This window comes from Sarcophilus harrisii, chromosome 2, assembly GCF_902635505.1.
Source record: "Sarcophilus harrisii chromosome 2, mSarHar1.11, whole genome shotgun sequence".
NCBI classification, from domain to species: Eukaryota; Metazoa; Chordata; class Mammalia; order Dasyuromorphia; family Dasyuridae; genus Sarcophilus; species Sarcophilus harrisii.
This window is the reverse complement of record NC_045427.1, coordinates 213,542,422-213,553,248: the sequence shown is the minus strand read 5'-3', so window position 1 is coordinate 213,553,248 and position 10,827 is coordinate 213,542,422.

Here is a 10,827-nt window from a genome sequence, read left to right as displayed (position 1 = left end):
TCTCTCTATGACCCTAAGCCTCAGTTTCCTCATCTGTAAGATGGGAATAATAATAATTTGAATTGTTGTGAGGCTTAAATGAAAATTATGTAAAATACTTTGCAAACTTTAAAGTGCTATAGTAATGTCATTATTTTGTGACCTTGGATACCTTACTTCATTTTTGCACCTCTGTTTCCTAATTTATAAAATGGAAATATTTGCATCAGTATTTGCACTACCTAGTTCACAAAGGTTAGTGTAAGGGAAAATGTGCAAATTATATATATATATATATATATATATATATATATATATTTAATAACCTTAAATATAGGCTATTACCATTTGTTTCCTTGAGCACATAAGAGTCTGGGCTGATCCAAACGATCAGTGGAGAAGAGAGGACTCATTTCATGTTTCTCTTTAGGGTTGTTATTATCCTCATGGGCATAGTCCAGCAATTATCCCTCCCAATAAATCCCTCCCAATAAATAAACATTATTGGTGATTGACTTCTTTGTTGACAGTAGTGGAATTTAATATTTTAAGATGAAGTGACCCTGTTTCTGCCTAGTCCAGGCCTCTGCCCAATTCTAGTCCTATAGAAAGACATGTGCAGAACTCGTGCAACAGAGTAAAAGAATTCTGACCCTTTAACCCACCTTTGCCATTTCTAACAAATCTAGGAGCAGAGATGGAAGGAAAGCATTGGATACTAGAGGAGATAACTGATTAAAATATGCTGTCTCTTTCTTCTGGAAACCTGTAGAGAGCCTGCTTGCTGCTTTGAATCTACTTGGGATTCTGCTTTTCCCTTTCCCCTGTTTTGGAGGGAGAAATTTCTCCCATGGTGCTGGGTACAATGATGGCCCATTGCTGCTCCCTTGTGGCCTTTTCTGTAATGGCAAGACAGTTTCTACAACATGAATCCTATCTCTGGGATAGAATGTAATAGCTGGTCAACTCTCATGGCCAGATCCATTGAAGTCAACAGCAACCAAGCATTCAAAGGAACAGATCTGGCATTTGGCTCAGCGACTGATACACAATTCCTATGGATAATGTAACATCAAATAATGACCTATTCAGGATCTAGAGGCTACTTATTTATGATGTTGCCACCTGTAAATATTAACATTTATTGCTTACCAAGTTCTGTGTTTGAGATGTTTAAAAATGTTTTCAAGTTTAAGATGGATGTGGAGCTATCTGTATGATGAAAAACCTAGAAATTTCCTTTCTCCCAAAGAAGATCTGGCACAGAAAGAGCTGTTTTGATTAGAAAAACCTGTTAGTAAAAACCAGCTTAACCTATGTAAGGCTCTATTTTGAAGATATCTTGGACTCCTTCACTGGCCTTTATTTCCCCAAAGCCAGTCAGTCATGTCCCATCAATTCTTTTTGCGCATTGTTTCCAGTTTCTTTTTTCTCCCCTATTGATACTGCCTTAGTCCTCAGTTTCGTTACTTCTTACGCGATTTTCAAAGAAGCATTTATTAATTGTCTACTATATTGCAGGCTAGATGGTTGGAAGAGCTAGATGGTTCAATGGATAGAGCACCAAGCCTGAATCAGAAAGTTACAATTTGGCCTCATTCACTAATTGTGAAACCCTCAACAAATCACTTAACCTCTGTCTCCCTTCATCCACTGGAGAAGAAAATGGCAAACCACTCCAAGAAAAATCTATGGGAAATATCCATGGGGGATCCATAGGGTCCCGAAGAGTTAGATGTACCTGTACAATATTCCAGGCAGTATACTGTGCCCTGGGGATACAAAGAAAGGGAGAACCAGCCCTTGCTCACAAGGAGCTTACTGTCTAATGGGGGTGACAACATTTAAATAAGTATGTACAGACAATATGTACAGGATAAATGGGAGAGTAAATCCATATGCTCAGGTATATTTGTATGTCCTTATTCTCAAAGAAATGGAACTAGCAAGAAAAATTATCACAGAAACGAGGGTCATGACTAGTGTCAGAAGCTGCAGGGAAGTCGGGAAGATTGAGGACTGAGGAAAGGCCATTAGATGTGGTAATTAAGAGATCACTGGTTACTTTGGAAAACAGTTTTGATTGATGGAAGTGGAAGCCCGACTACAGAGAGTTGAAAGGAAGTAGAAGCCTCTTCAAGGAGTTTGGTCATAAAAGAAGAGAGATATGGAATGATAGTAGGGATGGATGGATTAAAGGAGCGTTTTTTGAGAATGAGGGAGATGCTCAAGTTTGTAGGGTATATGGAAGCAGCCAGTAGACATAGAGATATCGAAAATTAGAGTGGGAATGATAGGGTGATCTGAAAAAGACCAGATGGAATGGGATCACTTGTACATGTAGAGGGGTTTGCTCTGGCAAGAAGGGTCACCCTCTACATGTGAAACAGGTGAATGGAAGGCATCTGAGTGAGGTCAAAGAAGTAGGATGGGAGAGAATATTTGCAAATGGTCTCAGTTTTTTATTCTCCTTTTTGCATTAGGGGTTAAGTGATTTGCCAGGGCCACACAGCTATAAATGTGTCTGAGGTCACATTTGAATTCAGGTCCTCCTGATTCCAGGACAGGAATCGGGTCCCTGCTTTATCCACAACACCATATAGCTGCTCACCAATATTTAAAAAATGAGATATGAGGCAAAATTTTTACCTTAGAGGTGAGGAAAAGCAAGGCATGAGAGATTTGGAAAAGAGCTTGCTGTGGCAATTGTGATAATCGAATCCATCAGGGATGTGTAAATAGATTGCCTTGCTACAGTAAGGGCCCAGTTAAAATTATGTAACATAAATTTGTAGTGAATCTAGTCAGCATCACTTTTCAAGATTACGTGAATAGAAGCAAAGGCAGTAGACGATGGAAGTAAATGAAAGCTAAGGTTTGGTTGGACAGATGTCTGGCTTTCTGCCTCAGCTGCAGTCTTACCTTGGACCTTTCATCAGTTTTGACCTTCCCACCTGGGAAGATCCATCTGACTCTGTGGCCTTCTAACCATGCTGGCTCCCTTCCACTGGTGAATTCCTTTCAGGGGTTCCATTTTGAGTAAGTCTCAGGCCAAACCAACATTCGTTCTCTGCCTATTTGTGCTTCTGACTTTCTGACCATCAATCTCACTCCTGTTTCCCTACCTTCCTACTCTCCCTGCCTCCTTAACCACTTCAACTTTTTATTATGTTTTGTTTTGTCCCATTAGAATACAGGGTAGGGGAGTTTTCTTTGCATTTGTAGTCCCTGTGCACTCATGTTAGACATTTTAAGAATGCTTGTTGCCTGCCTGCAATAGGATGAGAGGACAAGGGACTTTAAAGAAGACCGTGTCCAAATGGGTCTAGGAGGAGAGTGTAGCCAGTGAAAGGTTGATAGCCTGGGAAAAATGAGGGGTAGAGGGTTTGGAGGTCATAAGATTAAAATCTTCAAGGCAGAGGAAAAAATAGAACAATAATAGATTATGATCTAATAAGAAAAATTCAGAATTCAACTTACAGCAATAATCTAATGGGTCTCCCTCCATTCTCTCTTTATCTAATCCATGCACAATTGATCTTCCTGAAACACTGCTTTTATCATGTCCCTCTGCTCCCCTGTCTACTCCTTGGAAAAGACAGGGGTTGAAGTCAGAAAGATCTTGCCTAGAACCATGCCCAGATCTAGGTGCCCACTGAGCTAGAGGTGTAGTTTCCAACTTTGATCATGAATATCTGTTGGTTAAAAAGTTGAGCTCTCCTCTCTCATCCTTCAATATGAGTGTATTTATAAAATGTTATTATATAACTTGAAGAAAAAGTAAATTTCAAAAGTATTAAATGATCTTGAGTCAATAGGGAGTCCCTAGAGTTTATTGAGTAGGGAAATAAAATGTTCAAACTTGCCCTTTAGTAAAATCATTGGCAGCTGCTTAGAGTGATGGATTGGAGACAAGAAAGATTTAAAGCTGAGAAACCAAGTATGAGACTATTGTCATAATCTAGGGGAGAGGTGATGAAAACCTGAAGTAAGACGGTGGATGTGAGAGTGGAAAGATAGGAGAGACAGCGTGGAGGTAGATATGACAGGAAGTGGAAATGGCCTGTGTGGTATGAGTGAGAGGAAGGACGGCTGGTGTAGTGCCTTTAATTATAAAAAGAACAGAAGCCAGTTTTGAGGAAAAGATAATATAATGAGATCTAATGCAGATTCATGATAGAGATCTGAATCTATTCCTGCCTATTCATTCTGGGTTGCTTTGTCCTGTTGAAAATGAAAATGAGAATGAAGTGTTTGTCAGCCATTGCCTTGGAGTGCAGAGCTAGATGGGGGTCAGCCTGTTGTGGCCACGAGAATCTGGGAGCAGGAAAATTCAGAGAATTTTCAGCATCTAGGATGCTGCTTGTAAAGTTGTAGGGGGCTAGCATCCAGTGCAGAAGAGGGAAGACATTAGAAGTTTGCACAACCCAAGGATGGAGATGGAAAAGGTGAAGTGTTGGGAGATTTGGGGAATGGGGGAGTGTGGTTATGTTGGAGACAAACCCCATGATGGTTCTGCTGAGGAGGATGGGATGTCACTCCTGTTCCTGTCCTCCATGGGGATTATATTTCTGACGGGTGGATATAGGTCTCTACTTTGGAAACCATTGGTCTAGAAGATAGGAATCAATTTTATCAGAAGGTTCCACTATGACAGGGAATAGACCCAGAACTTTCCAGCCCAGTCCTGGAGCCAAGCCAGCTTCTAGGACATGGCTCAGTGACTTGTAAAGGATCCACTCTGGTCAGTAGGCTTTGCTGAACCACACATGTACTTCCTGCCCTGGCTGCTTTTGGAGACTCTGGCCTTAGGCCTTGGGCTTTCTTCACTGATTCATAAATTTTGAAGGTTTTTTGGTAGCAGCTGAAGCTTTAGCTAGAGTCTTCTTGCTAAGATGTCACAGGGCTTCCATCAGAGTGAAGAAGGGGGAACTCCAACCATTTTATTTCTTTCTTAGTGGTTCTGATTTAAAAAAAGAAATTTGGAAGGAAGCAAAATGCAAATGAGAGCTTGGAGTTATTTATAGATTTTCTTGTTCCAGTAATGCCAGGATTTTTTAACAGGGGCCCACAGATCTTCAAGGGGTCAGTGAATATATTTCAGGAAGCTGCAAATTTGGCTTTTACGATATTTTTATAGCTGTATTTCAATCTAATTTCGTTTATAATTGTAGGTATTTTATGCATTTAAAAACACTCTGCAAAGAGGCTATATCAGACAACCCCAGTGAGGAGTCTGTGACCAAATAATAATAATAATAAAGGTTAAGAATCCTGGTATAGTCAAGTCAAAAGACATCTATTTGAGCCAGACACTGTGCTAATCTGGGAGTGTAAATACAAAAAGAAAGTCCCTACCCTTGAGAAGATTACATTCTAATGGGAGAAGACAGCAATTAAGTTGAAGCTGAAAAAGGACGGGCAGATGAGAAGACTGAGGGAGGATACCTGTATGGATTTATGGTAGGGAAAATCTGGAGAAGAATGAAGACATGGCTGACTTGGTTATTCTAAGGAGAAACTGGGAAAAACCAGCCAATCAGAGGAATAGACTAAAGGGAGAAAGGGTACTCTCAGTGTGAGAAATACAAGGGTGAAGAGAATTTCCAGTGAGAAAGGCCAGGGTCAAAAGTGTATCCTAGAACTCTGGAGAAACTTAAGGAGGTAATCAGGAAAGTGATATCATAATAGTCAAAGGATATGAACAGACAATTTTCAGATGATGAAATTGAAACTATTGCTACTCATATGAAAAGATGTTCCAAATCATTACTGATCAGAGAAATGCAAATGAAGACAATTCTGAGGTACCACTACACACCTCTCAGGTTGGCTAAGATGACAGGAAAAGATAATGACAAATATTGGAAGGGATGCGGGAAAACTGGGACACTGATGCATTGTTGGTGGAGTTGTGAACGAATCCAACCATTCTAGAGAGCAATCTGGAATTATGCTCAAAAAGGTATCAAACTGTGCTCACCCCTTTGACCCAGCAGTGTTACTACTGGGCTTATATCCCAAAGAGATCATGAAGGAGGGAAAGGGACCTGTATGTGCCAAAATGTTTGTGGCAGCTCTGTTTGTAGTGGTGAGAAACTGAAACTGAATGAATGCCCATCAATTGGAAAATGGCTGAATAAATTGTGATATATGAATATTATGGAATATTATTGTTCTGTAAGAAACAATCATCAGGATGATTTCAGAAAGGCCGGGGGAGACTTACATGAACTGATGTTAAGTGAAATGAGCAGAACCAGGAGATCATTATATTCAGCAACAACAAGACTATACTAGATGACCAATTCTGATGGAAGTGACTATCTTCAACAATGAGAGGATCCAAATCAGTTCTAATTGATCAGTGATGAACAGAACTAGCTACACTCAGCAAAAGAACACTGGAAAATGAGTGTGGACCACAATATAGCATTTATGCTCTTTCTGTTATTGTTTGCTTGCTTACATTTTTGTTTTTTTTCCCAGGTTATTTTTACCTTCTTTCTAAATCTGATTTTTCTTGTGCAGCAAGACAACTGTATAAATATGTATACATATATTGTGTTTAACATATACTTTAACATATTTAACATGTATGGGACTACCTGCCATCTAGGGGAGGGAGTAAAGCAAAGGAGGGGGAAAAGTTGGAACAGAAATTTTTGCAAGGGTCAATGTTGAAAAATTACCCATGCATCTGTTTTGAGAATAAAAAGCTATAATAAAAAATGGAAAAAAAAAAAGAAAGTGATATCATAAGGGACTTAATAGAGTTTATTTACGTTCCTACATGAGAGGATGATACTTGTAACTCATTAGAACTTTCTCATTATTATGGCATTAGAAGGAGTATAAATAAAGGGCATGGGTGTGAGTTATGAAGGGATACTATTTTTTTTTTAATGATGAAACAAGAGGTGAGAGAGGAATATACTGGGAGAAAGGAAAGGGGAGAAGTGGAATGGTGAAAATTATCTGCTATAAAGAAGAGGGGCAAGAAAAAGTTTTTATAACAGATGGGTAACTCAGAATTTCACCAGAATTGGCTCAAATAGAAAATAACATACATACTCAAGAAGGTGTAGAAATCTGTCTTACCTTGCAGGAAAATAGGTGGGAAATGGAATATGGGAAGGGAAGGAGAATAATAAAAGAGAGAGCATATTGGGGGAGGAAGTGGTCAGTAGCAAATCACTTTTGAGAAGGGACATGGTGAAAGGAAAGAGAAAATAAATGGGGGAGGAGGGAAATACAATTAGCTATAGTAATTGTAAAAAAAATTTTCAAAGCAAATTTCTCTGATGGAATATTGTCTCTGAGAAATGATGAGCAGGATGCTCTCAGGAAAACAACAACAACAAAAACCAAGCAAACCTGCAAAGTCCTCCATGAACAAAGTGAAAAATACTATATACAAAGTAATAGCAATGTTCTGGGATTACCAGCTGTAAATAACTTTATTATTCTTAGTAGTACAATCATCCACAACTACTCTGAAGAAGTTATGAAAAATCCACTCCATCCTCAGAGAAGGAACTGATCAAGTGTGAATACAGATAGAAACAATCTCTATTTCTCTATTTTTGACTTAATTTTTCTTGAGGATTTTTATTTTCATTAGGATAAAAGATCTGTTTTCTTTCACAACTTGACTTTTATGGAAATGCTTTGCTTAGTTTCACATGTGGTTTCTTAATTGTGGGTGTGAGTTAAGGAAGAGAACCTAGAACTCAAAAAACTTAAAAACAAATGTAAATAAATTGTTTTGAATGTAACTGGTGAAAAATATTAAATAATTTTTTTAAGTACAACCTAGAGAGAAATGAATAGACACATAGTTGTGAAAGTAGGATCAAGAGAAGAAGTAGAGCCTTAGTTCTGTGCTTGCCTCCATTCTCCTATCCCTTGCTAATGAAGGAGGCTGAGAAGCAGCATCGTGGAGCAGGAGGGAAGAAAGTAGTGATAGCACTACTATCTCCTACCTATTGCCTCTCTGGGATTCCAGATATGCTCACCCCGAAAAATAAGGATAAATAACATTTACACTCCCTGTTGCTGTTTGCTCTTGAAGAGGACTCATGAACATCAGGAGTATGATGTCTGGACTTGCAAATGATTGAATTTAAGTGAGTCAGGGTGGTACAAAATCGCGCTGTCTTCAAAGTCAATGGAGCCCAGTGTCGAGACATAAGTCGAGCCCAGCTGTTTTACAGACAAAAAGCACTTTGTAAAATTCAAAACTCAACCCTGCGGATGGGCCAGCTATGAAGTAGCCCTACTAGAGACCACTAGGTGGCAGTAAAGTCGCACTAGTGCCCACATTTGCTGTGGCAGAAAACAAAAGCCTCCTGGCCAGGAGAGGAGGGGAAAAGGCAAGCAGGATCTTAGAGGTGTTAAAGGCAGCAAATGGGCCGCGGGTCACGGAGAGGCAGCTGCTCTTAGTCAGACACGCTGGCAGTGGAGAGAAGCTCTCTCTAAATCAGAATATTCCCCCTTCCTTATCTGCTTGTAGTACCATTAGAAATCCATTCCTTTGAGTTAAGACATTGTTACAGAAAATATAAAGCCGTTATCAACCGTTGGGTGTCAGCCAGTGCGGGGAGGGTGACTGAAAATTCTGAGGCGCATTTCACTAAATAATTTTGTCTAGGAGGCAGCTGGGGGGGCGCAGTGGGCAGAGCACCAGCCCTGGAGTCAGGAGAACCTGAGTTCAAATCCGATCTCAGACACTTAACACTTCCTAGCTGGGTGACCCTGGGCAACTGCCTCAGCAATAATAATAATTTTATCTAGGGAGGAGTATCCCTCTATCTATCAATGGAGGAAATTTCCACACAGGGAATAAGCCATACTGATAAAATCATAGCTCAGGTTCCCCCCTCCTCCAAATGAATATTTTTATTTATGTGTTGGATCACACATAGCAAATTGCATGGTGAACCAGAGTACAACCTACTGCAAAAATCCATCTTCTGTAGCATGACATAATGGGTAGAAAGTTGTCTTTGAAGTCAAAGAGGCTTGGTTTCAAAGTCCTGCCTCTGACAACTACTGTCAGTGTGATCACTTAATCTCTCGGTGCCCTGGGCAGCTCTTTAAAACTTTAGGTTGCAGAAATCCTGGCATCCCCTATACCGATGTTCATACAGGGCTCATCCTTATCCCTAGTGATGCTAAATGGCTGTAAATGACAGAACATTTCTAAAGAATCAAAATCTCAAGTGATCCAAAATCAAATGGAAAAACTCATAGTCGCTATAAGTTGGCTGCCTCATGTTACCAATGCCAGGGCATCTGGGGAACTGTTTTCCTCTTTATAAATACACCTACTCTCATTGTAACAAATTTCTGCTAAAGATGTTTTGAAAGGGAGACGGTGTCCACTGGTTTCTACTTCTGAGCACTGAAAGTGTTCCCAGCCTCCCAGCATCTGTCTAGATTCTATCTCATTTAATCTGGATTGGAGATGGAGAGATCATTATTGTGTAATAATTCATAAATTTATCAGAATTGGCTTGTACCCCCATTCCTATTAAGATTTTAATCTCTTTCTCAACTTCATGTAACCTAAAGGAATTAACACTCTCATTAGAGATTAGATCACATTTACTGACTGATCAAATTACATAATATTGGTAAGGTACTTAGTACAGTGCCTGGAATGTAGTAGGCACTCTATAAATGCTATTATTTCTGGCTGAGATAAGACTTTTAAAAGATACATTTAAACTCCCAAATGACTGCACCAAGTCTGGGTAAAGGTCCAAAATCTCAACTTCACTTTTTTTTTTTAAAAGCTTTTAAAAAGTTTTAAACTTTTGTTAAAAGTTAATAACTAATTTGAGAACTTTTGTTTTTACATCACCTTCATTCCTGAATGCATTTTTCCCCTTGACCTACCTAACAAGCCATCTCTTGTAATAGTTTCATTAACAATTCGTAACAATGAATTTATGAATTTAGAAGAACATGGAACAAAAAGCTGTTCAGCGGAATTAACCAACCCACCATCTGACTGACCATGTATAAAATATTACACACCCACAATTCCCTACCTTTGCAAAGAAGGGAGGGAGGTATGTTTTTTCATCCCTTCTTTGAGGCTAAGCTGGGTCATTAAAATATTTATTTTAAGGGTGATTTTGGGGGGTTGGGGAGGTGTTTTTCCATTTATATTGCTGTTGTCCTTATGTACATTGTTTTCATGGTTTTGCTTATTTCCTTCGGCATCAGTTCATATGATTTTTCCAATGCTTCTCTGAATTCTATATATTCATAATTTCTGCACTATAATATTCCATTGCATTTATGTACCCAAATTTGTTTAGTATTTCCTAATCACTAGACATCTAGTTTGTTTCCAATTCTTTGTTGCTACAAAAAGTGCTGCTGACACATGAATATACTGTTGTACGTGCAATTTTTCTATCTTTGATCTCTGGTATATATGGCTGAGCAATCAGACCTTTGGTTTGAAAAATATGAATCTTTTGATCATCATCTTAGTTTAATTGCAATTTGCTTCCCAGAATATTTGAACCAATTTGTAGTTCTCCCCAACAGCACATTAAGGTGCTTGTCTTTCCACAACCTCTCAGATTCATTTTTGCCAAGGGAACAATTATACCCAGGGGTCATTTGTAGAATAGGTCTATTAAATAGCATCCAAATATAATTATAAATTAAGATATGGGATAGCTTCCCCACTGCAGCTCCTCCTGATCTCTTCCTACTTGCCTGTTTCCTTGACCTTTCCTCCTTTCCGTATAGTCTATGATTAAGCTACACTGACCTGTTCCTCCCACAAGAAACTCCATCTTCCAACTCCAAGCATTTGCATGGTCT